Source organism: Sminthopsis crassicaudata, chromosome 1 (genome assembly GCF_048593235.1).
Source record: "Sminthopsis crassicaudata isolate SCR6 chromosome 1, ASM4859323v1, whole genome shotgun sequence".
NCBI classification, from domain to species: domain Eukaryota; kingdom Metazoa; phylum Chordata; class Mammalia; order Dasyuromorphia; family Dasyuridae; genus Sminthopsis; species Sminthopsis crassicaudata.
In genome coordinates this window covers 468,669,089-468,696,309 of record NC_133617.1, presented here as the reverse complement: position 1 = coordinate 468,696,309, position 27,221 = coordinate 468,669,089, and the positions used below count along the sequence as shown (strand labels likewise).

The 27,221-nt window shown below is 35.3% G+C and overlaps 1 protein-coding gene across 8 annotated transcripts in view; it reads right to left on the bottom strand.

Annotated features, from left to right (window-relative positions):
- Window positions 1–26,875, bottom strand: part of TMC5 (transmembrane channel like 5) — a 126,249-nt gene extending 99,374 nt beyond the window's left edge. For 3 of the 8 annotated variants that reach the window (XM_074280916.1, XM_074280923.1, XM_074280914.1), the window contains exons 1-4: window positions 26,474–26,875; window positions 26,220–26,386; window positions 24,125–24,250; window positions 9,792–9,851 (exon numbers count right to left, since the gene is read on the bottom strand). The gene's annotated coding sequence lies outside the window, so the exon portion shown is untranslated. Of the gene's footprint in view, window positions 1–5,184; window positions 5,302–9,791; window positions 9,852–15,940; window positions 16,073–24,124; window positions 24,279–26,219; window positions 26,387–26,473 lie in introns of those variants that run through there. The other 5 variants (XM_074280917.1, XM_074280921.1, XM_074280915.1 and 2 more) reach the window with 5 other exon arrangements.
- Window positions 26,876–27,221: the final 346 nt, after the last annotated feature.

Genomic DNA, 27,221 nt, shown 5'->3' with positions numbered 1-27,221 from the left:
AAATAAGTCAGGAAAGCTTAAGGGCATTCATTCCCATAGTTATAGAAATTAGACTTGGGCAGTACATGGCACCACAGTGCATAAGACACTGGACCTGGAAATAGGAAAATTCTTCATGAGTTCAAATCTTGCTTCAGGCACTTCCTAGCTATGTGATCCTACACAAGTCACTTAGCCCTGTTTGCTTCAGGTATCTCATCTATAAAATGAGAACTGATTGTTAAATATTCAGTACAAGCCAAGGCTTGATTTATTGTTTTTTTATTTTGTTGAGGCAATTGGGGTTAAGTGACTTGCCCAGAATCACACAGCTAGGAAGTATCTGAGACCAGATTAAACTCAGGTCCTCCTCCTGACTTCAGGGCTGCTGTTCTATCCATTGAGCCACCTAGATGCCCCTTGATTTATTATTTTATTGAAAATCTAGACTTCAGAAAGTGATAAAATGGGAAGATTAAACTTAAAAATGTGTCTCATGTATATTTTCCCTCCCCTCAGTGCGCCAGATATTAAATATTGACAAATACCCATCCTCCCAGTGAGAGAGGAAGGGCAAGTATTATTTCCCCCATTTTACAGATGGGGAAATTGAGGCTGAAAACTTTATTGATTTATCCATAGTCATACAGCTGCTAAATGTCTAGAGAATCCCAGTGTCAAGAACCAGAATCTTCATCTTCTATAAACATTTTCTTTATTGATTTTATGCTTATATATCTCATTACTTTTGTGTGTCAACACAGGATGCAAAAGAGTTAAGATTCAAATCCAGGCTCTCTGATTCCAAAGAGTATTTCCTTTTTCCAAAAATCTAAAGTTATGTGTTTTGAAGAAAGCTCACCCTGTGCATGATAGTTCACTTCAGGCTTCATTTTACACACTTGTACTATCAGTGATCATGTTTAATAGTTTAAAAAAAACCCTCTTTATGTTTAGTCTAATAGACTTTTAATACTACTAATAATAATAGTAACAATTAACACTTACATTGTACTTACATACTAAATGTTGTACATTATTATATAATTTGGTGCTCACAAGATTATTATTTGATTTTACAGATAAGAAAACTGAGGCAGATAGAAGTTAAGTAATTCATCCAAGATCACACTGTTGATAAGAATCTAAACCTGAATTTAAATTCAGGTTTTCCTGATCCTAAGCATAGACCTTTATTCACTGCAACTTCTACCTGGGAATGAATGATTCTTTGTTCTATTAAAAACTAATTTTTTTTTTTATGTTTGAAGATTATGAAAGGGCTGTTATCCCCATTATAACCCTATGAATTTGTTTTCTTTGAATCAAGGTGTAGGTCAAAGACCTCTGCAGGTCTTAGTATAGACACATAAAGTGCTTAATTACTACTACTTCACAACAAATTTTCCAACAAAACAAAAAATCCAACATATAATGACTGGCTAGAAGAAAGTTGGGGCTGATAAAGCAAGAAGAAATAGAGAGAGAGAAAAAAAAAAAAAAACAACAACAAAGAAATTTCTCTGTACTACCAAAAGAAAGAGAATGATCTATGAAGACTATTAGTCTTAGCCTCTGACAATATTACAGGATTAAATATCAGGCTCTTATAAAAGAATCCGTATTTTGTGTTGTTTCCTGAACAAAAGAATTATACAAGAAGATTTTCTTCCTTTTAGTAGTACCTGTTTTATGAGAAAACTAGTGTTTTTGTCTAGGATCTACTGTAAAGAAAATTCTTTTTTTGATGTCCAGGTGAAGATTAACCAGTTCCTCATACTTATCATCCCCAAACAAATTTCTCAAGTTAAATTTGATATCTTCTAAATCTATTAATCAGAGATTCTCCATGTCTAGCCGTTAAGTCAAAAGATATACATGAATTTATAGCCCTTTGGGCACAAATCATATCTTTAGATCATTTATCAATTGGGGCATGGCTCTTTCTTTTTTAAAAATAAATTTGACTTAGTTTCCTCTATATTTGAGAAATGAGACCTTGTCAGAGAATCTTCCTAAGGCACTTTTTAGACTATTTTTCTGGATCTTATATCACTTGGACTTTGTGAATATGGAATGCCTTGGCTTTAAGCCAAAACAAAAGACATTGTCACTCAGCAAGTCTCTTGTACTTTTTCTCCTTTCTTTCTCACCAAAAGCTACCATCCTTGTTTTGTTTTTGTATTCCCAGATTTTAGCCCAGTGCCTAGCATATAAATACTATGTTCTTCCATCCTTCCCCCTTCCTCTTTTTCTTCCTTCCTTCTTTCCTTCCCTCCCTCCTTCCTTCCCTCCCTCCCTTTACTCCTTCCCTCCTTCCTTCCTTCCTTCCTTTCTCCTTCATTCCCTCCTTCCTTCCTTTCTTTGTTGCTTTCTCTCATACATTTTAGTTATATCTTGAACTGAAATAGCAAGATAAACATTCCCATGAACTCATATCGCCCTGTTAATATTATAAATCAAAGGCTTAAACAAAGTTATTTCTGAGAAATATAATTTGAATACTCTTGCATGGTTTTTATTTTTCTTTTTTATTTATTAATTTTTTATTTTTCAAAATACATGCAAAGATGGTTTTCAGTATTCATCCTTGCAAAATTTTGTGTTCCATATTTTTATCCTTCCCTCTCCCCAGACAGAAAGTAATTCAATATAGATTAAATGTGTAATTCTTCTAAACATATTTCCACATTTATCATTGTGCATGATTTTAACACATATACAGCAAATATCTTTGTTGGTATTTTTCTTCTTTTTCTAATCCATTTGACTTTCTAATAGAGAGCTCCTAAACTGAAATTGATCATAGATATGGAGCTATAATGAGCTTATCAATTATTACTCTTTAGATATGGCCTATCAACCAGTTGAGAACTTACCTAATTGTACTTATCATCTAGCAAACATCTTTCTATCTTTTCAATAAAAATTGGCAATGTTTGGTAAAGTGTCCTTACTGTCACTCATAAATACTCATTGAATTGACTGTCAGATCATAACTTTATGGATACACTAAAAAGGCAATGCCTATTTCTCAGAGCTGTGTTTCTTGGTGGTTTTAAAATGACTCTCTGAGCTCCAAAAGAGAATCAAGACATACTCTTCATTATCTAATGAATAGTCTTGCTGCAAATATCCCAAGGAGGTTTGCTTTGGTAGTCTTCAACTGACTATAACTATGACTTTTTTGCTTGGCTATCTTTCTATGTGGGATTAAAATTGCTTATTATCTGTACCAGAATTGTATTCAGAGAACTTTTTGTACTGCTAATCTCTTGCTTGAAAGGACCTCTTAGATTAAAGTCAAAAATAGAATTGTTGCTCAGGAACCGATAATGGCTATGCACCATGAAGTTTGTGAACTGTAAATGAAATTGATTTAGTTCAAGATAACATCTTGACCCAAGAATGAAATATGAAAGATCTTCTTTGACCACTTGACTGCAACCATCAATGTATCAACAAAAAAATTTCAACCATGATCCTCATGAGTCTATCTTTTAAATGTACAATACTATTTCATTTCTTAACTTATCCTGTCCTATGTCTTGTTATCGATTTGATCTTGCTCACCATTTTACTTTTATGCTCCTCAGTTTCCTGAATTGTAAAATGAGGGGGATGAACTAAATGACTTCTGAAGACTCTTCCAGTTCCAAATCTATGATCCCCTTAAGAGCTTTATAGTATTTCCCTCTTATAGACAATTCAGAGTTATCAACTAAAAAAGACAGATTTTAAGAAAGCTTTTCAAGGACTGGTTTTGTACACACAAATGGAAAAAAGTTAAGAACCTAAAAAAGGGCACTGATTTACCATCAAAATATGGCAAAGTATTTTATATATATGTATAGAGAGAGAGAGAGAGAGAGAGAGAGAGAGAGAGAGAGAGAGAGAGAAAGAGAGAGAGAGAGACAGAGAGACAGAGAGAGAGACAGAGAGAGAGAGAGAGAGAGAGAGAGAGAGAGAGAGAGAGAGAGAGAGAGAGAAAGAGAGAGAGAGAGAGAGAGAGAGAGAGAGAGAGAGAGAGAGAGAGAGAGAGAGGGAGAGAGAGAGAGGAGAGAGAGGCAGAGAGACAGAGAGACAGAGAGACAGAGAAGAAAGAGAGACAGAGAGACAGGGGGGGGAGGGAGGGAGAGGGTTGGGTTGAGAAGAGAGAGAGGAAGAGAAAGAGGAATAGAAAGACAGACAGAGTCTGCATCAAGGAGCTTTAGGAAGATAATGAAGGTGTGTGAGATAATATTCTGATCAGTAATGATGTTGAATAGTTTTTCAATTAAAATTTGCATTTCCCTTTTTTGTAAATTATAATTTTATTTTTTGATCATTGTCCAGTGGGGCTAGATATTAATAGATTTTCTGTATTTTTTCTAATTTCTTTGCATATTCTTAATGTTTGAGTTGATTGTAGAAGTTTCATGGTTTTCCATTCTTTTTTAAACAAAAAGTTAATTAGTTTGGTAAATGTGAAATATGAAAATTCAGAGACATCTCCATTCCAAATTTCACATTTGTGCCCAATCTGTGGTAAAATCTAAGCTCAATTAGTCTTGTGGCCAATTGAACACGTTATACTTTTGACTCTGATACAATGATATCATTTTGGTCCTCTTTAAGAATGGAGGCACCGCCACTAATCAGTTAAGTAATTTAACTTCCCCTGTTTAAAAAACAAAAAAAAAATCCTAAAAACAAATGGTCTTGGATTTCTAAATACCTTCATTTTATTATCAAGTAATAAAAAAAAAGAAATTCGCATTTGCTAAGTATATGTGTCAGGCACTGTATTAAACATTATTATTTCATTTAATCCTCACAACAACCCTGAGAAGTAGATGTTTATTATTATTCCCATTTTAAATTTATATTACTGAGGAATGTGAGGCAGACAGAAGTTAAAGGACTTATCCACAGTCACAAAGCTACTTAAGTATCTAAGGCTGGATTTGAACTCAAATCTTCCTGACTCTAAGGTAAGCACTCCATCCATTGCACAACTTAGTTGTCAAAGATATATGTTTGTTTTTTAATACAAAGGCATACATGAAACTTTATTTTAAAAACTTCTCAAAATAAAAAAGCAGCTGTAGTTAATGATCTCCAACCATCTAAGTTCCTGACGACTGCTGTTCTGATGACTCTTGTTTATCCTTAGTTCTTTTTTTTTCTTTACTTTTTAATGCAAAGATAGTTTTCAACATTCACCTTTGATAAGCCTTGTGTTCCAAATTTGTCTTCCTCTCTTCCCCCTTCCCCTTCTCCAAGACAGCAAATAATTCAATAGAGCTTAAACATGTGCAATTTTTCTAAACATATTTCCATATTCATCATACTGCACAAGAAAAATCTGATCAAAAGGAGAAAAAGCAGGAGAAAGAAAAAAAATAAGCAAACAAAAACAATAAAAAGGTGAAAATATTATATTTTGATTCACATTCAGTCTTCACAAATTCTCTCACTGAATGCATACATTACAAATCTATTAGAATTGCCATGAATCACCACATTATTGAAAAGACCCAAGCAAAGATAAGTTTTTAGTTATTTCCTTGATCTATAATTAACATAGGTTTCCAATTCCTTCTTTCTGTATTTAATTTAGCTTTATGAGATAGTAGAAATTACAAGCAATCTACCAGGAATTTTTTTTTAGGAATGTCCTGAAGCCAGCTTATACCAGCTCAGTCAGAGCTGAGCTAATTGTTAAATTTTCACTGTGAACATTTACAATTTAGAAATGAACAAATGCTAGAAATTAAGATTTGATTGATTTGTTCTTTGTCAAGACTTAAGAAAGTAACAGAGGATATTAATTATGTGTGTGATGTTAATAATTTAGATTAAACTTAAAAGAATGTCCCATGGAGAGCTGCTACATTTAAATATCTCCTAATGGAACAGAAGGTTCATGGACTCTGTTCATAAAGATATTATTAAAAAAAAAAAAAAAAAAAAGAGCTATTCTTCCACTTCCTATCCCCTTTTTAAATTGTTGCAAGTTGTACTTGGTTAAAATATTAAACTATTTATTTATACTTATTATTTAGGTCTGGCCATGTTAGATAATTATTCTTATGCAATGAAAAATAATCAGCAGCAATACTGGTCACATTCCACAAACACAGAGTGAAGTGAAGCTAAGAAAACAATATACACAATAAATGGAAAGAAAAATAACCTCAAAATGATCAAAAATGAATGATACAAAATTGCGAGGACCAACTTTGACCCCCCCCAAAAAAAGAGATTTAAGAAGGTACCTCCCCTGACTTTTGTAGATGTGGGAAATCCTTGGGTGTGGATCATCACATATATTCTCAGATTTAAAAACAGATAGATTGGCTTCATTAATTTTTTCTTTTAAAAAAAATTCTTAGTTATAAAGGATGGGTCTTTGGCAGTAAGACAGAAGAAGTATACAGAAAGAAATTTAGGTAATTTAAAAATTTTTTTAAAAATCAATAAATTTTCTTAGAAACAATTATCAATTTAGCACCTCATGGATGCTGTGATAAACATTCAGAATGCAGAGACAAAAGTTAAAACATTCTTCCTTTCAAAAAGCTTACATTTCATTGGATGAAATAAAATGTATATATATTACTGTATAAATAAATATAAAGGAAGGAGGGCACTAGAATTTGGGGATCAGGAAGGTGATCACAAAGAAAACGGTACTTGAAAAAGCCAGGGATTTTATGAAGCACAAATGTGGAAGATATTTCAGGAAGTATATTCCAGACAGGGAGCCCAGAGAGAGAAGGTAGAATGTTTTTTTGTGGGAAACAGAGCCTAAAGTATAGGTATAGGTATATTATATTACATCACTGTGTATAGAAAGGATCAGACAGAGATGTTATATAATACAATCTCAGAAAAGAAAATCAATCTATCTGTAAAAGAACTACTAAAGAAAAAACAAAAACAAAAACAAAACAAAACAACAACAACAAAAACCTGTATTGGATAGATTGACAAGAGAATTCAATCAATTTTTTAAAAGAACAGTTAGTATCTAAATAAAAAAAAAAAAAAAGAACTCTATTAGTATCTTTTATCAGATAAATATATTACTAATACCTAAATCAAGGAAAGATAAAACATGGATAGAAAACTATAGGCCAATATCATTCATGAATACTGACTCAAAATTTACAAACACAATCCTATAAAAGAGACTATATTGATTTATCCAAGAAATTATTCATTATAATCAAATGGAATTTATAACAAGTTCAGGGATGGTTCAACATTAGGAAAACAGTCAGCATAATTAATTCTATTAAAACCAAAAACATCCCAAACCACATCATTTCAATACATGCAGAAAAAGCCTTTGATAATATATAACTCTTTTAACATAACAGTCCTATAAAGTGTCGGATCTTTTTTTAATATTATAAAAGGATATATCTAAAATCAAAAGCAAGCATCATATAAAATGGAATTATACTAGAATCTTTTCCTGTAAATACAAGAGCACCCTTCCCAATATTATATGACATAATATTTAAAATGTTCTCAATAGTAATTAAACAAAAGAAAAAATTAAAGGAATAAAGATGAAGATATAAATATACAAGAATATATAAAGGAATAAAGAAGAAGAGATAAGAGATTCTTATTATTGATCAGATGAGGATTTATTTGGAAAATCTCAGGGAAGCAGCAAAGATACTAAATGAGAAAGGCAGGAACTTCAGTGAAATCACAGGTTACAAAATAAATCCTTAAAAATCAACAGCACTAGGGACAGCTAGATGGCACAGTAAATAGAGCACCAGCTGTGGAGTCAGGACCTGAGTTCAAATCTGCCTTCAGACACTTAACATTTCCTAGCTGTGTGACCCTGGCCAAGCCACTTAATCCCAAATGCCTCTCAAAGAAAACTCAGCAGTATTTCTCTGTAATAATAACAAAAGAAACAATAATAGAAAGATAAGTCCCATTCCAAATAACTACAAAATGTATAAAATATCTGAGAATCAACTCTCCAGAGCACACAGAGTATCATATAGATTCAATTAGAAAGTGTTCCTAAAAGGATTATAGAGCAACCTAGGTAGCTAGAAGAATATTCAGTACTCAAGGTTAGGCTGTGTAAATATAATAAAAATAATAATACTTCCAATATTAATTTACATTTTAACTGTTGTACCAATCAAATTATCAGTAAAATACTTTTTGTTGTTGCTTACTTGATTAGTCATGTCTAACTCTTTATGACTCTATTTGCGATTTTCTTGGCAAAAATACTGAAGTGGTTTGCCATTTCCTTCTTCAGGTTATTTTACAGATGAGGAAACTGAGGCAAGCAGGGTTAAGTGATTTGTAGAAAGTCACACAGCTACTAAGTGTTTGAGATCAGATTTATCCTTACTACCAGGTAGACACTCCATCCATTGCACCAATGGAACCTGGGATACTTTACAGAGCTTGATAAAATTGATTTGGAAAAATGAAAAATCTAGAATATCAAGGAAATGATGAAAAGAAGTAAGGACGTGTTATGGACCAGAACTCTGAACTTAAAACAAAGGATTCTTACAAGGTACTAATAAGTCAGTGGAATTGATAGAGACAATGATTACCTAATTTAGTATAGTTCTGTATGATTTAATCCTACAAGGAGATGTTATGGGCCAGAACTTGAAACAAGGTACTAAGTGAAATTGAGGAGACAACAGTTAAATCTAGTTTAGCATTGATTTAATCCTACAACAGATAATGGTTTCCTAGTGATATAATGATTGGTTTGTACTCAGTGTGTAGCATATAAACTAGAAGTTCTTAGGGCCAGAGAGGACAAGCCCACTAGAAGCTCTCAGAAGCTGAGACAGATTCATTCCATCTTCCATTTTTGTGGTGCCTGGAGGCTGAAGCACAAACCTTTGGATTCGGGGAGATTCAGAAGCCAGAGAAGGCAGGCGGGAGCTCAAGCTCTCAGAACCAAGGAGAGAGATAGGCCTCTAAGAAAGCTAACTAGGCCCCAGAAAAGGAGATAAGACTTTGAAAGAGACAATAAAGGATTTGGACTTTAATATCTGGCTACTCGTAGAGTGATTACTGAACTGAAACGAAGGCTGCCTCTAGAGAACCCAAGAAAACCTCAACAGAGAACATTACATTTTGGCGCCTGAATGTGGGATCAAGAACCTTCATCTATGACCCAGAAATTAGGATGAGTACAAAAATAGACAAGGAAACTTTGCTAAGGGCTAAAAGAGATTTCTTTTCTGAAAGGAAAATGTGTTGAAAGCTTGATCAGACTGATAAAAAATCAAGGTTTGATTGGGAGCAGATCATTGAACCTTTAGAAACAGTACAGTACACATCTCCTCAGTTCATTAAGAAAAAGGGATTGAATCCAGAGGAGTGGAAATTAGTAGGAGGGCAACTATGTCAATACTACAATGATAATGGACCTGACTCAATTTCCAAAGAAACACTTTATACATATAACTTAATACAACTGGCTTTAGGAAATTATATAAGTTATAGAATAAGGAAAAAGAAGAAAGAACAGGAGGGGGAGGATACAGACAAACTAGATGAAAAGGATGAAGAATCAGATAGGAATGGAGTTAAGTACAATTCTGAGTGTGGTGCTTCACAGCAGAAGACATTTAGGGCATTCCCCATCTCATGACCCTCCCCCCCTCAATTAACCCTTCATGGGTGGAGGGAGAAGGAGGAGGGGGAGAGGCAGTACACAATCAGCACTACCTATAAAGCAGCCTATGACAAGATTACAAAAAGCACTGGTTAAGGTTAAAAAAGGACAGAATATATCTGATTTAATAAATACATACCCTGTGATGGAAGAGCTTGACTCTTCAAGTCAACAAAGAAGAAGATACACTCCTTTTGATCTGGAAAAAAATTAAGGATTTGAAAAATGGTTGTACTCTTTGTGGGGCTACATCTCCTTAAGTTAAGATGTTACTAGAGTTTGGCTTATGAAATTCTAACCCAAGTGATAGGAAATCCAAAACAAGGACATGTTTAGAACATGGACAAAACTTGTGGTGGCTTTTGGAGTATCATGAATTATGTAGGATTCAAGTCCAAAGCAATAGGCAAACAGGAGTTAACATACAAATCACTTTTGACCAACTAGCAGGTGAAGGTCAATATGCAGAGAATTCATTACAGATTACTCCATAACAGTGTATGAGTAAATTTCTAAGGCTGCAATAAAACCTTGGGGTTCTCTCCCAGAAAAAGATGAAGGTAAAGCCTTCACAAAAATAGAGCAAGGTCCCAATGAACCCTTTGAGGATTTTGTGGGACATCTGCAGACAGTTGTCACAAGAACCATTGCAGCTACAAGAATTATGATAAGACAACTGGCTAAGGAAAATGCCAATGAGGTTTGCAGAAGAATTATATGGGAACTACACAAAGATGCTCCTTTAGAGAAGATCATAAGATATTGTTCCACAATGTACACAAATGCTTATTATACCCAAGATGATGATTATGGGAAGACAGGATCCCTCTTGGCAAGGGTCTTCTAGGGAAACTCATTGATGTTTTCAGTGTGGAAAAATTAGACAAGCTCAATGTAGGTAAAGAGATAGAGAGAGAAGACAAGGTGAGAGAAGACCTAAAACCCTATTCCAAAAGGCAACTGAGGTTTCCACTGGACCTTAGAATGTAGATTGACCCAGGAAAATGAGAGGTGGTTCCCAGCTCCAAGATATCATACAAAAGACAGGTGGGGCATGATGGCAGAAGAGGTTATACCCAGAGAGTCTTTAGAAGCTCAATACTCTGATGTGATCAATCAACAAAAAGGCAATCTGATGGAAGAAAGGGATTACATGATCAATCAGCAGAAAAGCAATCAGATAGCAGAAAGGGATTACAATTGAGGAGAATACAGGCTTTTTTAACCCAACAGAAGGGCAGTGTCCAGTACAAACAGCTCCAATGTAATTGCCAGGTGATATGGAGAGAAAGTGGTAAGTAGAAGGGACTAGATAGGTTAATTGCTTGGGAGAAAAGGTTTGCTTTTATCTCTACAGATGGAGAAGGAATCAGATGGGTGCCAACGAGCCGTATTCACCTTGTCCATCAGAGAGAGACAGAACAAGAGAAAAACCTTGAAACAAAGGAGAAGACCTAAGAAATATCTGACACTGAAAGAACATGGCTGATAATGAGACTGTTGCAAGACTTGAAAACCAGCAGGAATCATTGGATTTTCTGAGATGAAAAATTGTCGATGAGACTATTGTAGGACTTCAAAACTTGCAGGAATCATTTGATTCCTGGCACATGAAGTAATGGACAATAGATTCCTTTTGGACTATTTCTAGGACTTATGGACATATATAAATCCTCATGTTGATTCATATTATTTTTTACATCACTACTAGCCAATGTTACTATGTGCTTATGTAATTTATATAATTATGTGTAATACCTCCCATATTGATGGATTTATGTATACCTGTTTTAAGAGTGAGACCCTTCAGAAACCTGCTAATCTGCTTTGATTTCCTATTTCCTTTGGTGTTTTCATCTCCCTTCCTGAGAGGTCAGGAAGGGAATGATCACCTCCTTTTATAGTGTTTTCACCCCTTTTTTGAGCAGTCAGGGAAGGTGTAATGATCTCTTTTTGGGGGTTTTCACCTCCTTGAGAAGTCAATAAGGTCATGACCACCTGTGTTCTAAAAACAAAACAAAGCGGGAGATGTTATGGGCCAGAATTCTGAACTTAAAACAAAGGATTCTTACAAGGTACTAAGTCAGTGGAATTGATAGAGACAATAGTTATCTAATTTAGCATGGTTCAGTATGATTGATTTAATTCTACAAGGAGATGTTATGGGCCAGAACTTGAAACAAGTTTAGCATTGATTTAATCCTACAACAAATAATGGTTTCCTAGTGATATAATGATTGGTGTATACTCAGTATGGAGTTTATAAATAAGAAGCTCTCAGGGCCAGAGAGGACAAGCCCACTAGAAGCTCTCAGAGGCTGAGACAGATTCATTCCATCATCTACCTTTGTTGTGGTTGGAGGCTGAAGAACAAACCTTTGGATTCAGGGAGATTCAGTAGTCAGAAAAGGCAGGCAGGAGCTCAAGCTCTCAGAACCAAGGAGAGAGATAGGCCTCTAAGAAAGCTAACTGGGTCCCAGGAGACAAGACTTTGAAAGAGACAATAAAGGATTTGGACTTTAATACCTGGCTACTCATATGGTAATTACTTAACTGAAACAAAGGCTGCCTCCAAAGACCCCAAGAAAACCTCAACAGAGAGCATTACATTTTAGAGAGAATATTACAAGGATGAGGAAGGAATAATACTTTTAGACATCAAACCATATTATAAATCAGTAGACATCAAAACCATATGATATTGACTCAAAAATGGAGAGATAGATTAATGGAACAGAGTATTCTTGGAAGACTCCGAAACAACAAAACTCAATAACCCAGTGTTTGATAAAGTAGAAAACATAAATTCCTAAGGAAAAACTCCCTATGTAATAAAGACTGAAAACTAGAAAGCAAAATGGCAGAAATTAGATTTAGCCCTGCATCTTATATCACACTCCATAGTATATTCTATATGGATAAGTAACCTTAATATTAAAAATCATACTGGTTATTGAATTAGAAAATAAGTGGTTCTAAGTAAGAAATGTATTCTTAATCAAAGAGATAGAGACAATTTTTATAATAAAATGAATAACTTTGATTATTTGAAACTGAAAAATGTCTGCTTAGACAACATTAACAAATCTAAGATAATAAGGTAAATAAATGAACAGGAAAAAAATCTTTGTATCAAATTTGTCTGATAAATATTTGGTATCCAAGATACATATATACATAAATATACATGTACACATATGACTAATAGCTATTCCCCAATATGAATGGTCAAAGGATATGAACAAATATATCTCAAAAGAACTATAAAGTATATACAATCACATGAAAAAAAGATGCTCCAAATCACTAATAATAATAAAAAAGCAAATCAAAAGAATCTGACAGCTTCATCTTATACCTGAAAATTGGCAAAGATAATTTAAAAAATGACAACAGTCAAGGTTGGAGGAGTATGGAAGATAAGCATACTAATATATTCTTGGTGGAACTATGAAATGGTACAACCATTTTGGAAAGAAATTTGGAATTATACAAATAAGGTGACTAAAACATCCATCCCTATCCTTTTAACCAGAAACTCTATTACTAGGCTTGATTTTAAAAAAATGTTCCATATATAGTACTCCAAGATGTGTATAACAACATTTTTCAGGATAGCAAAAATGTGAAAGTAGATACCCATAAGGAAATGGTAAATAAACTGTAGTACATGAATGTAATGGAATACTAGTGCAAGATAATAATTGATGAGTGTGATGAATAGGGAAAAGTATCAAGTATGAATTGATGCACAGTGAAATAATCAGAGCCAAGAACAATATACCCAATAACTACAATATAAATGGAAAGAACAACAAACCAAAACCCAAAAGTAAATGTAACAAAATTATAAAGATCAAGCAGGATTTTAGTGAAGAGACAAGACCTACCCAACCCATATTTTGGTGGAGATAGGAGGTCTGCAAGTGTACATTTTTGAACTTGTATCTATAAGATATTTTGACTTTTTTTTCCCCTTTCAAAAGCTCCAATATTATTAGTCATATGAGATGGCTCTTGGGAAGAGAAAGGTGGAGGAATATATGAGAACATTTTGATAATGAAGGAAGCAGGAAGTATCAATAAACTTTTTAAAAAGAACTAGAGGAGCCACTTCACAAAGAGCAAGGGAATATTCCCCTTTTACCCCCATTAAAATTGCGAAACAAAACATATAAATCTGTACCAAGTTTAGAAGATGATTTTTTTTTTTTCAAAGAAGAAAAACTACCACCACAAAGTCAAATAGCAATGAGGGGGAAAGTTTACCAAATGAAGTAGTGAAAATGGTGGTTTCAAAATAAAAACTGGCTCAAAAGAGTGAGAAAGAGAGAAAGAAAGAGTAAGAGAGAGAGGGAAAGGGAGAGAGAGGGAGAGGGAGAGGGAAAGGGAGAGGGAGAGGGAGAGGGAGAGGGAGAGGGAGAGGGAGACTATACCTATAAAGTAAACTCTGTCTTCTTTGTTGGAAGAAGTTTTATAGGTCTAGTCTCTCTCCCTTTCCCTCTCTTTTTTCCTCTCCTCTCTTTCCCTTTCTCTCTTCCTCTTCTTTTCTCTCTCTGTGTCTCTCTGTGTTTCTGTGCTTGTCTCTTTGTATCTCTGGGTCTCTGTCTCTGCCTTTTCCATCTCCCTTTCTCTTTTTGTAGTCTCTCTTTGCCCCTCTCTGTGTGTCTGCCTCTCTCTCTTACACACACACACACACACACACACACACACACACACACACACACACACACAATAGTGTACTCCCTCATCAACTAATGCCTTGATTACTACAATAGTAGTAGAGAGATCTGTCCAGGCAACAAACTATAGAAAGAAAATCATATGAAAAAAGTCAACAACAATTTAAATTTACTTATTGGACTTTTAGAGTTATATCACTAATTTAGAGACTCAGAGAAAGCATAATAAAATTATTGATTGAACTATTGAAAAAAGAGAACTGCATCCAAGAAAATAAATATAAAAACTAATAGCACAAAGCACCAGCTTTCTTGTTCACTCCATGTGAGGGAGCCAGTAAAAAAAATTAACATTTTCATAACCACTGTTTATATTCTGATGTTCAGAAGCAAGAGCAGGACCTCATTCTGGGGGAAAAAAATGGCACAATAATCTATTGTGATCTGAGTTACAAAACAGAAGTGAAGGTATCTGCTATTGGCCTCCAAGGACTTGTTTCAAAGTGTACAATTAAATATTGAATGAAGAAATTTTCCCTTTTAACCAAAGAATTAAGAAAATATTCAGGTTCAGTTTATCTTGTTAAAAGCTTTGGATAGGGGTTTTTGTTGTTGTTCAGCCATGGCTGACTCTTCCATGACCCCTTTTAAGAATTTTCTTGGCAAAAAACATTGGAGTGGTTTGCCATTTCCTTCTCCAGCTCATTTTATAGATGGGAAGCTGAGGCAAATAGGGTTAAGTGATTTACCTAAAATCACATAACTAGTAAGTACTGCTTACTAGTACTAGTAGTACTTTCTACTAGTAAGTATTTGAGGCCAGATTTGAACTCATGATTCCAAGCCTAGCACTGCATCAACTGGCTGCCCCTTGGATAGGGATACTAAGGCTTTTTAAAGAGCTTTTTTAAAGCTTTTTTTTGTGACCTGGAGGGGATATTGTAAGGACAAAACTGAAGAAATCACATTGTGGGTGGTGGGGCAAAGCCAGAGAGGAGCTTACTTAGGGCACAATCAAGAAATGAATTTGCTAAAGGAAGCTCTATAGGGGTACACAACATTTTTTTTGGGGGGGTCATGGACTACTTGAGCAGTCTGGTAAACCTTAAGGACCCCTTCTCAGAATGTTTTTAATGTATAGAATTAAAATAAATAGCATTACAAATGCATAGAATTACAAAAGAAAGCAATTCTACTGAAATACAGTTATAAAAATATTTTTTGAAAATCTATGAAACCACTGAAATCTATCCCCATACTCTTTGGGGGTCTGTGGATCCCAGTTGAAGAACTATTGCCTTAAACTGTGGTTAACTATCCTTTCTCACATCTCCTCTTCCCAGCCCCCACCCTTTAAGGAAGAAAGACTGAATCTGTTTTGGGATTAAATGTACTAATCTTAAAGAGAGGAAAGTACTTCTAAATCCTGCTTCTAATCTAATAAACTGGATGATGATTTTTTACCTGACAAAAGACTTACTCATGATTAAATGAAAGGATTGCATAAGGTCCTAACAACTGTGTTTATGATTCTGTGTCTTCTTGGGGGCACAGGAAGAAGAGAATTAATAAAGAATAAATCCCATAGAAAGGGACTTCTACTCACCTTATTCATTCCATCCTCTAAAGTCCCTACATGTGGAAGAGTCCAATCATTTTCCCTGCATGTGATCTTAGAAAATAGAACAAAGTCTTCATGGAAAATGCCCCCTCCTGCTGATTCTAACACCCGAGTGCAAGTTGCTGTCCCTTTGGTCACCAAACAGTTCTAACTCTAGATTAAGGAAATAAAGTATGTGTAAGGTCACTTTTATTATTATTTTTTTTTTTTTACTGGTTTCACTATTCACTCTGTAGCTGTAATTTTAGCTTAATCATTATCCAAGTGGTCATATGTCTTCCATGATAAATGGATGAGTGGAGAGACCTTTAATTCACAGGAGTGATAAAAATAGGGAAATGAAGTAAATGCTGAATCTTCAAAGAAAAAAGAGAGCAATTCTCAAGCAGCCAAGTTCATTTTGTGTAATGTGTAGTAATTTATGATTAATGAGAAAGAAGGAAATAAACTATAAAAAATTCAGTCAAGCAAATTTCAATGCTACATTGTTCAACAAATTTGAAAGTATATACCATACTAAAACTAGACATAAAAATTTAGGATTTGAGCCAAGTTCTAGTTAAGTGACACAATGGATAGAGTGCTAGGTCTGGAGTCAGGAAGATGTGAATTCAAATTCAGCCACAGACACTTATTAACTGTATGATTCTAGGCAAATTACTTCATCTCTATTTACCTCAGTTTCCTCATGTGTAAAATGTGGATAGTAATAGCACCTAGTTCCCAGAAATGTTGTAAAGATCTACTGAAATAATAATATTTTTTTTGTGTCATGGACTCCTTGACCAGTCTGGTAAAGCCCCTTGTCAGAACATTCTTAAATGTTAAGAAATAAAATAAATAGGATTACAAATGCATGGCATAACACTTAATACAGTCATTGACACATAATAAAAGTTATATAAATGTTATTATTATAATTATAGTCAAGATTTCAATCAGATATTTTTATTAAGGTTAGATTGCTTAGTGGATAGAATGCTGGGCCTAGAGTCAGGCTCTCAGAGTTTTGTGAGAAAAATGGGATAATTTTTGTAAATCACAGTGCTTAGCATATAGTAGGTACTTAATAAATATTTGTTTCTTTTCTTTCATATCTGTTCTAATGCCCTGCCATGCTTCAAATACATCTTTTTAAATGGTTAGATTTTTTTTAAATAATAGCTTTTTATTTTCAAAATATATGCAATGATAGTTTTCAACATTTACCTTTGCAAAACCTTGTGTTCTAAATTTTTCTTTCTCCCTTCCCCCACTCTCTCCCCAACACAGCATGTAATCCAATATATGTTAAACATGTGCGATTCTTCTATACATATTTCGGCATTAATCATGCTGTATAAGACAAATTAAATCAAAAAGGGAAAAAATGAGATAGGAAAAAAAAAAAAAAGCAAGCCTGTAAACAACAACAAAAAAAGATGAAAATACTATGCCGTGATCCACATTCAGGATCTGTGTCCTTCTGGATGCAGATGGCTCTCTCACATATCTATTGGAAGTGTCCTGAATCACCTCTAAATGGTCAGTTCTTACTTTAACTTTTCCTGTTTATATTTCATGAAAGAAACATATTGAGGCTTATATGTAAATTACTGAGAAAATCACTTTTTGAAAGTGGGGAGAAGAAGCATGGGATCTAGAATTTCATTTGTATAAGGAACCCTTAGATGAAGAAGCTCTCTTTATCAAAACATGTGGCTCCTTCTCTGCAATTTATAATCCTAAAGAGCTGCCTAAGACAGATGTAACAAATCCAGCCACCAAAATGAAATTAAAATGAAATTGGGAATATTGAACAAAAATAAATAAAAATACAATTTTTTGTTGTAATTCAACTGATTAGTTACATCTGACTTTGTGATCCTATGTGGGGAGAGATTTTCTTGGCAAAGATACTTGAGTACTTTGTCATTTCCTTCTTCAGATCATTTTGCAGATGAGTAAACTGAGGCAGAGTTAAGGTAACTTGCCTAAGGTCACACAACTAGTGTCTGAAGCTGAATGTGAATTCAGGTCTTCTTGACTTCAGGTATAGCACTCTATTCACTGTGCCATCTAGTTTCCCCAAAAAATCATAGATCTTGGATAATGCTAATATTACGGTATTAAGTCAATGTGTGGCCCTTAGGATTCTTATGAACAGTTTCATGGCTCTTTTCACAGTTTTTATTTAAATTTGACATAATAGGTCTAGAGCACTGAGAGATAACATGACTTGCCCAAAGTTCAGAGACTCTGGGGCAAGTCATGTTGTTTTATTATTATGAATTATATATTAATTATGATATTAATAAAGAATAATTTCTCAATTAGGGGAAAGACTGGATAATAATGGCTAATATTCAAATAGGGCCTACTATGTACCATGTACTTTACAAATATTATCTCATTTGATCCTCACAACAATCCTGGGAGGTAAATGCCAGTATTATCCCCATTTGACAAATGAAGAAACTGAGGCAAACAGGTTGTGTGACTTGCCCAAGATCACACACTTAGTAAGTGTCCCAGCCCAAATCTGAATCCAGGTAGCCCTGACTCCAGACCCAACACTCTTATCCCCTTCATCGACAGAGGTCTTCTTGGCTTTGAAGCCTACTCTCTATCCATGTGCTACACTCCTAAATGAGAATGGCAGAGGGAAAACTAACTTATCAACTGTATCACCTAGTTGCCCACCTTGCACTTAGTAGGTTCTTAATAAATGTCAGATGAACACTTGGGTTTAGCAAAGTTCTATTATCTTAGGAAAATTCCTTTTTCTTAATATCTTAAGAATATATTAGTATTCTTAATGTATTAAGACATTATTATGTCATATATTAATATTAGTAATAATTATTATTATGTCCTAAGATAAACATATGGGTAGAATTCAGAGTATATGAAAGAGACTGGATGTGAGAAAAGAGAACAAAGACTATTTGAGCATCAGTATGACCATAAGACCAAAATTCTCTGAAATCAGGACCATTATGAATATGGTTTCTTGAATGCAATAAGGAAGGTTTTCTTATTTTATTCTGGAGGAAGAGTTGGAATAGTCATTGAAAAGAATGAGTTGAATATAACAGCTTTTTAGAATGTATTGAGGTTTTTCTATTGTGTCATACTGCTTGGGAATCTTTGAGGTGAAGGTGGGGAAGAAAGAGCTTTCTGGATGTGGACAACTGCCTGTGCAGTCACAAAGTACAGGAAACAACAAGACGGTCATATTGACTGGCACATAGTGTGTGAAGGTGTATATAATTTATAATATGTTGTTATTGTTTGTCCTTTGTTCTCAGAGGACCATGAAATCAGGGATCTGATGCCATGCCATGCTAGTGAGTTGGATTTAGGCAGGTGACCTTGCATCCTCCCTCACTTAAAAACTTATAATGTGGAAAGGTTATATATAAAGACCATTTAAAATGGCAGACAGAAGAATTGTTACTTTATCCTAAAGGCAGCATGGAGGTAATGAAACTTCTTAGACAGAGAAGTGACATGTTTAAATCTGTGCTTTGGGAATATAATTTTGGTAGCTGCATGGAGAATGGATTGGAAGTAGGAAGACAAATTTGGAAACCATTGTAAAAGTCCAGGTGAAGAGTAAGACAGAACTAAGGTAATGATTTTTGGGGATAGAGGGGAGGAGAAAAATCATAGCAAAAGGGAAAAACCATGGGAGAGAAAAGAAGTGAACATAGCATGTGTTGATTTACATTAAGTCTCCTCAATTCTTTAATTCTTTTTCTAGATGCAGATGGTATTTTCTGTTCAAAGTATTGAGACTGCTTTGGATCACTGAATCGCTGAGAAGAACAAAGGCTTTCATAGTTGATCATCACATATTCTTGCTGTTACTGTGTACAATGCATTCCTGTTTCTGCTTGTTTGGCTCAGCATTAGTTCATGGAAACCTTTCCATGTCTTTCTATAATCAGCTTGTTCATAATTTTTAAAAGAACAATAATATTCCATTACTTTCATGTACCACAACTTTTGTTCAGCCATTCCCCAATTGATGGTCATCCACTTCTTCTCCAGTTCTTTGCTATAAGGTAATAATTGCCAATCAATCACTCAATAAATATTTATTAAGAACCTACTAAATGCAAGGTGGGCAATTAGGTGGTACAATGGATATAATGATGAGAATAGAGGCAGGAAGTCTTATCTCTGTCTTTCAAATCTGCCCTCACTTTACTAATGTCGCCCACTTATTAGCTGAATGACCTGCACTTTACCCTGTTTCCTTATCCGTAAAATGAGCTGGAGAAGGAAATGGCAAACCACTCCTATATTCTTTCCAAGAAAACCCAAATGACATCATGAAAAGCTGGACACTACTGAAAAACAATTACACTGTGTTAAATATTAGAAATACAAAGAATCAAAAGATGATAGTTGCCTTCTAGAAAATGACAATCTAATGGAGATTTGAGGGGAGGGAAAGGGACAGCTACAAGAGGTGAATTGTGGATATAGAGTGGCCAAAATTTAGCTATTTATATATTGTGGGGAGGATGGAAGAGTTCACCTCAAAGTTGAATTCCTAAAGCTCAAGCATATTTTCCTCTCCATCAAAGTTATGGGCTGACGAATAAGTCAATCATTATGAAGAATTATTTTGCTATCCTAGGAGAGTGGGCAGATAAGAATATGTCTCTTCAAACACAGAGTCAAGGTCTCTTTAAAAAATAATGAACATAAAGTTAAATGTAACCAAATCTTCTGATCGTGAGTGACATGCTAATATTATATATGAATATAGTCCCCATAAAAAGTTGAGAGTTTTTTTCTATACAAAAGTAGAAGTTTTAAACCTCAGACCACTACTTTCTTTCTTCATGGACTTAGATCCTAGCTGACATCACTTACATTGGTGGGATCAGCAACAGAGCAGAAGCCAGAGATTCCATAAACCTTATATAACATCTCCATCTCTTTCCCTCTTCACCCTGCCCTTACCAGCCTTTCTGGAAATTCAAACAATATCCCAGAAGGATATATTGTGTATATACTTTAAGCCAGCAATATTAGTCCTAGGCTTTTATCCCAAAAAAATCAAAGAAGAAGGAAAAGGGTTTTCACATGCAGAAATATTGGTAGTAGCTATTTTCATAATTGTAAAGCACTAGAAACTAAAGGGGAGTCCATCAGTTAAGGATAGCTGAACAAATTCTGGTTTAGGAATGTATTAGGATGTAAGAAATGCTGAAAAGATAAGAATTCAGAGAAATTTCAGAAGACCTGTGTGAACTAATGCAAAGTGAGCAGATTCAGGAGAAAAAATTATTTATAATAATAACAACATTGTAAAAATGAAAAACTTAAAAACCTATGATTCACATCAACCTTGGATTTTGGAAGACCAGTGATTAAACATGCTCCCTGTCCCCTAACAAAAAGGTAATAGGGTGCAGAATGAGCAACCGTCATTGTGAAAATCTGCTTTGCTTACTAAGGCAGCTAGTGGCTGGGCCTTGTATGCAGTGCAGGGCCTGGAATTAAAAAGACCTGAGTTTTGAATGCATATTAAAATAGAATTTTCTCACTTTTTAATTTTTCCTGCTTTTTTCTGATATGCTATTAATATAGATGTGTGATTTTAACATGTTTAATTGATATATTGCTTTTCTTTTCAATGGATGGGGAACAAATTAGAGGAAGGGAGACCACTTAAAACTCAAAATGTTTTTTTAAAAATACTAAAAATAAATACAGAGAAATATGACAAGATCTATATTAATTAATGTAAAGTAAACAGAACCAAGAAACATCATAACTATAAACAAATTAAATGGAAAGAACATGTCAAGAAAAAGAATCAAAAGTAAATGATACAAAACTATAAACATCAAAAAGGAATAAAATGAAAAAGATATGAGGAATTCACAGGTGTTACACATTGGTATTTTTGGACTTTTTCAGTTTATCAATCAGTTGTGCTGATTTGTTTTCTCTTTTTCCCTTAGAAAAAAAATAGCATTTTTATATGGGATGGCAATATGGGAGAGGATTACAAAGGACAATACAAATCTGGCTCCAAAGAAGAAATATGAGAAGACATACCTCACCTCAATATTTTGCAGAAGTGGAATGTCCCTAGAACTTAAAGTGGAACATAAAATATACTCAATTTTTTTTGAAGTAGTGATAGATTTTGTTAATCCCCCATATGTGTGTGTCTGTCAAAAAGATTTTGTGGGTACCTTCTTGCTTCTGCCAGATTGGTCTTATAAACAGATCTGATCATATTGAACTTTGGGGACTTCTAGGGGGAGGGCAATTGAGGTAAAGTGACTTGTCCAGGGCCACACAACTAAAAAGTGTTAATGATTGAGGTTGGATTTGAGCTCAGGTTCTCTTGACTCCAAAGCCAGTGTTCTATTCACTGTACCATCTCACTGTCCTAGGGACTTTTTTAGGGAGGGCTCTGATATTGAATGGCATTGGTCAAAAATATTATTATTAGAGCCCAAATATTTGAATTTGTACCAATGATAGTCTGGCTGAGAAGGTTTAGGAGTTTTTGAATTAAATTCAATTCAGATAACTTTTATTGATGCAATAACCAATGTTAAATCGTACTTCTACCCTCTTGACTTACAAATGAAAAGTATTCTAATAATTACTTAGTTAATTAAACATCTGTTGCCCTTCCAGAAAGGGAAGTCACCATGACTCATTGGATAGAGGATAGGTTTTGAAATTAGTCTTGGATTCAAGTCTTGCTTCTGACAAACTGGTCACCCAACTCCCAATGCCCCTGATAACTCTGAGGCTATAAGCCCATGGTGTCAAACTCAAATATAAATAGGGTCACTAAACCATACATAAAAAGATTGCTGTGGACAGCAATCAGATATTATCTATGTTTTATTGCGTGTGTTTTTATATTGTTAAATATTTTCCAATAATATTTGAATATAGTCATTCCCTACCCAGGAGTGTTGTTAAGTCATGTGAGGCCAAAGTAGGGCCTATGTCCTACACCTTCCCTACAGTTACAGACAAGTAATTGTCATCTGAGGGTCTGTATCTGTACTTGAACACTGTTAAGTGTTCCCACACAGGTCTAGGCTCACCTCCTTCACTTATATAAAAACAAAAAAGGACCCTCCCAGAAATATTATGGTATCCACTTACTATTAGTAATAAAAATTGTACTTTAAGTTGGTATTTTAGGAGCAGAGAGATGAAACAAAGATTTGGAGACAAGAAGACTTGGATTCAAATACTGGCCCTTTCATTTCAAAATTATGTGACCCACTTCTCTGCACCTCTAATTGTGTCTTCATAAAATGGAAACAAAGCAGATGTCCAGTACCTGGTTTTTTTCATTTGCCAGGAGAGTAGGGGAAGGAAAGGAAAAAGATAAGGGAACAAGTATTTATTAAGCATCTACTATGTTCTAGACCTATGCTAAATGTTTTACAAATATTTAATGTGATTCTCATAACAACCCTATTAGGTAATGTTAAGTGGTTCCCTGAACTTGTCTTTTGGAGTTGCCATATTTTCAAGAAAAATTGGACCCAGGATATGCAGAAGACCCTGAATATATCAAGGACGAAGCACCTCCTTCCCCAACCCCCAGTTAATATAATTTGCTGTTTATAATCCAAGCAGGAGTCCCTTTGTGTCCTTGGAAGACAAGCCAATCTTCGTTAGGCTGAGAAAATGCTGGTGCCATTGGGGTCTTTTACACATAAACAGACCTCCTATCCTGTAGCAGTTCCTAAGAGAAAAGAATTTGGCTTTTGCTCTTACCCTTTGAGGGGAATCCCTCTTTTCTTTTTTGAGTGGGAAGGAAGGAAGGAGGGAAGAAAGGAAAAAAAAAAGAAAGAGGGAGGGAGGGAAGGAAGGAAAGAAGGGAAGGAATGAAGGAAGGAAAAAAGAAAAGAGAAAGGGAGAAAGGAAGAAAGAAAGGAAGGGAGAGAGGAGGGTGGGAGGAAGAAAAAAAAAAGAAAGAATTCCTGAAGGATTTTATATTTGATCCACAAGACTGTGTTTGGGCATATAAGGACAAACATGTCTTGGAGAGCTTGTGGGTTCCAGATCACCACAATAAAGCGAATTATGACAATTTTTTAGTTTCCAAGTACATATAAAAGTTATATATGCATTATGCTGTATTAAGTATGTAGTAATATTATATTTTTAAAATGTACATACCTTAACTAAAAAAATGCTTTATTGTTAAAAAGTGCTAATCTTCATATGAATCTTCAGTAAGCTTTTTGCTAGTAGAGGGTCTTGCCTGGATGTTGATAGCTGTTTGACGGATCAAGGTAGCAGTTGCTGAAAGTTGGAGTAGCTGTGTCAATTTCTTAAAATGACAATAGAATTTCCACATCAGTTGACTCTTCCTTTGACTTAAATACTTAAAGTCCATTGAAGGATTATTAATTGGCCTACTTTTAATATTGTTATGTCTCAGGCAATAGGGAATTCAGAGGAGAGAGTGAGACAAAGAGGAATCGTTTGAACACACAATATTTATCAAATAAATTCTCTGTCTTATATGGATGTGGTTTCTGTCATCCTTAAACAAAACAATGGTAATAATATCAGTGAAGTGTATCTGTATGTACAAAAGAAATGCAAAGCATCTGAAGAGGGACTCCAAAACGGGAAGAAACTAAAAATGAGCTGATCTTTGAAGAAAATAGGAAACTTAAAAGGGAGAAAGCATCAGCAACTGGAGGGATCATAGAAAACTTTAAAGAGGAGGCCGCATTTGAAGGAAGATGAGGATTTACATATGGATCTGAAAAAGGGATGTTTCCCAAGTGTGAAAGCAGCTTCCAAGTTTGTACATGTAGAAGGCAAAACTGAGGTTGTTTTTTTTTTTTTTCTTAAGCTCTAAGTCATATAATACTATGATTCTTCCATATCTTGGTTTTCCTCTCTCCTCTTCTCCCCTCCCAACAAACATAGAAAGTGGCCTGGATTAATAGTAACACAATCTATAGTCCCAGAACAGAGAGAATTGACCTGCTTTTCAGAGTTCCCTACCTGGGCTAGTTTTCATTATCTAAGTAAAAGGACAATGTTTTTACACTGACATATAACTAATAAGTTAGTAGACAATAACCCTAAGGGTACATTTTGTTATTGTTTTTGCTAGAATTTGTTTTTCCTTTGCTTAAATCCATCATATTTTCAGTGCTGACTACCTTAGCTAAAAAACCTGGGAGGAGTTCAGGGGCCACTGCACTTCACTCTGACCAGACAGCAATAGTAACAGCCCACAGCTTTTCCCCTCATCACAACCTCAAGAAGTAGATAACAGAGGAAATAATGTGGATGTTATCATTATTTCCCATTTTGTAGAAAGGAAAACTGAGATCCAAAGAAAGGAAATGATGATTTTTTAAGTTCAGCTTTCTATTTTAAATTATTGTCATCCCTTGCAAAGCAGCCAAATAAATATATCAACTGCTTCATCATCCAACACATTATTTTTCATTAATTGGGAGAGACAAGACAGCCACTAAATTGGTATCCTACACCAGATACCAATTATCCCCAGCTTTCCCTTCTTCTCCTCCATCCATCCTCATCAGCGACACCACAAGCAGTCTTTTAAGGTGTAGAGGCAGCTGGGTGCTTCAGTAGATTGAGTGCAGATTGTGGAGTCAGGAAGAACTGAGTTCAATTCTAACCTGAGATTTCAAAATGTGTGACCCTGGGGCAGCTAGACAGTGCAGTGCATAGAACTTCGGCCCTGGAATGAGGAAGACCTGATTCAAATTCGAATTCAGACTCCACACTAGCCCTGTGACTCTGGGCAAGTCACTGAACCCTAGCCAAAAAAAAAAAAAAAAGTATGACCCTGGAAAGTATGCCTGTGGGCTAATAAATAAAATAGGGCCAGTAATAGCACCAACCTCTTAATACTGATTAAATGAGATAATTAATATTTGCAAAGCACTTAGCACACTGCCTAGCAGAGCAGGAAAAAAGAGCACTTGGCAGTAGGTGCTTAATAAATGTTTATTTCCTTCCCCAGACTTCCATTCCTGGAAAACATTTACTGAGAAACAACTCCCCATTAGCTAGGACAGAACACCCTTTACTTAGAGAGGTGATGGATCTTTTCAGTTCATAATCACGGTTATTCTGAAGACTCCAAAGTGTGTGATCCGGCTTCCAAGTGAGACAATCTGGAAGAAACCCTGAGCAGTGCATTAAAAGGGGGAGTGGGGGGAAGCTGCAACAGTAACAGGGGAAAAAAACAAAAAACAAAAAAAAGACTACTACTTACGTGGCAGAAAACGTGAAACTCCAAGGATACACTAGCTAAGGTGACGATAAGCACATCTTCAAAGCACATACTTTTTGACATATTAACAATACGTTGCCACCTTTATAATACAGGAACCGCGAGATGGATTTCAGATATAACAGCGAAGGCCGTGTGCGTTTTAGTTTCTGAAAAGGAGGAAGGGAAATCATCTTACTGAGAGTTCTTGCTTCCAGTTCCCCTGTCCTCCGAGGCCCCACGGTTCACCTGCTCACCCAACTCCGTTAAGCCTTCTTCCAGCCCAGGTTGGGTAACTCAGCCCCGGCAGTCCCCGGCACCTGCAGGTCTCCGCAGTCTAAACTTCAGTTCTGCCTGGAGGAGGGCACACTTCTGTGCCGCAGGGCACCCCAAACTACTCCTAGAATCCCCAGCGGACCGAGAAAGGGGAGGGGAGAGAGGGGTGGCGCTGAAGCAGGAGAGTACTGTGGCTCAGTAGAGTAGACACTGGAAACTGCAGTGGGGACCAAGTGCTCCCCGAGGTGAGTGCAGGGAGCTCACTCTGCTTTCTGGGGCCGGGCTATACTGGGCGGAAGACGGACCTAGGATCTGCTTGGTACCAGATTTATGGCGCTGAGGGTAAACGAATTCCCCAGGATCCGTCTCAGAGGAAAGGAAGCAGCGGCTTCAACTCTGTAGTTTGTTTTGCTTTTATTTCTAAAGCAACGATTCCCATTCTTCTGTTGGTACCTGTGCCTCCTGACTTTTGACAAACTTTCCTGTACCCTATAACTAGGGTGTTAAAGACAATATTAATTCGATATGAAAGACAATAAATTGTAGAGTTTACCATTTAAGAAATAAAATTTAAGAATTTAAGAAATTAAAAAATGCGATTTTTCTTGTGCAGCAAGATAAGTGTAATACTATATCTAGAACAACTGCACATAATATTGGATTACTTGCTGTGGAGGAGGAAGGAAAGGAGAAAAAATTTGAACACAAGATTTTGCAAGAGTGAATGCT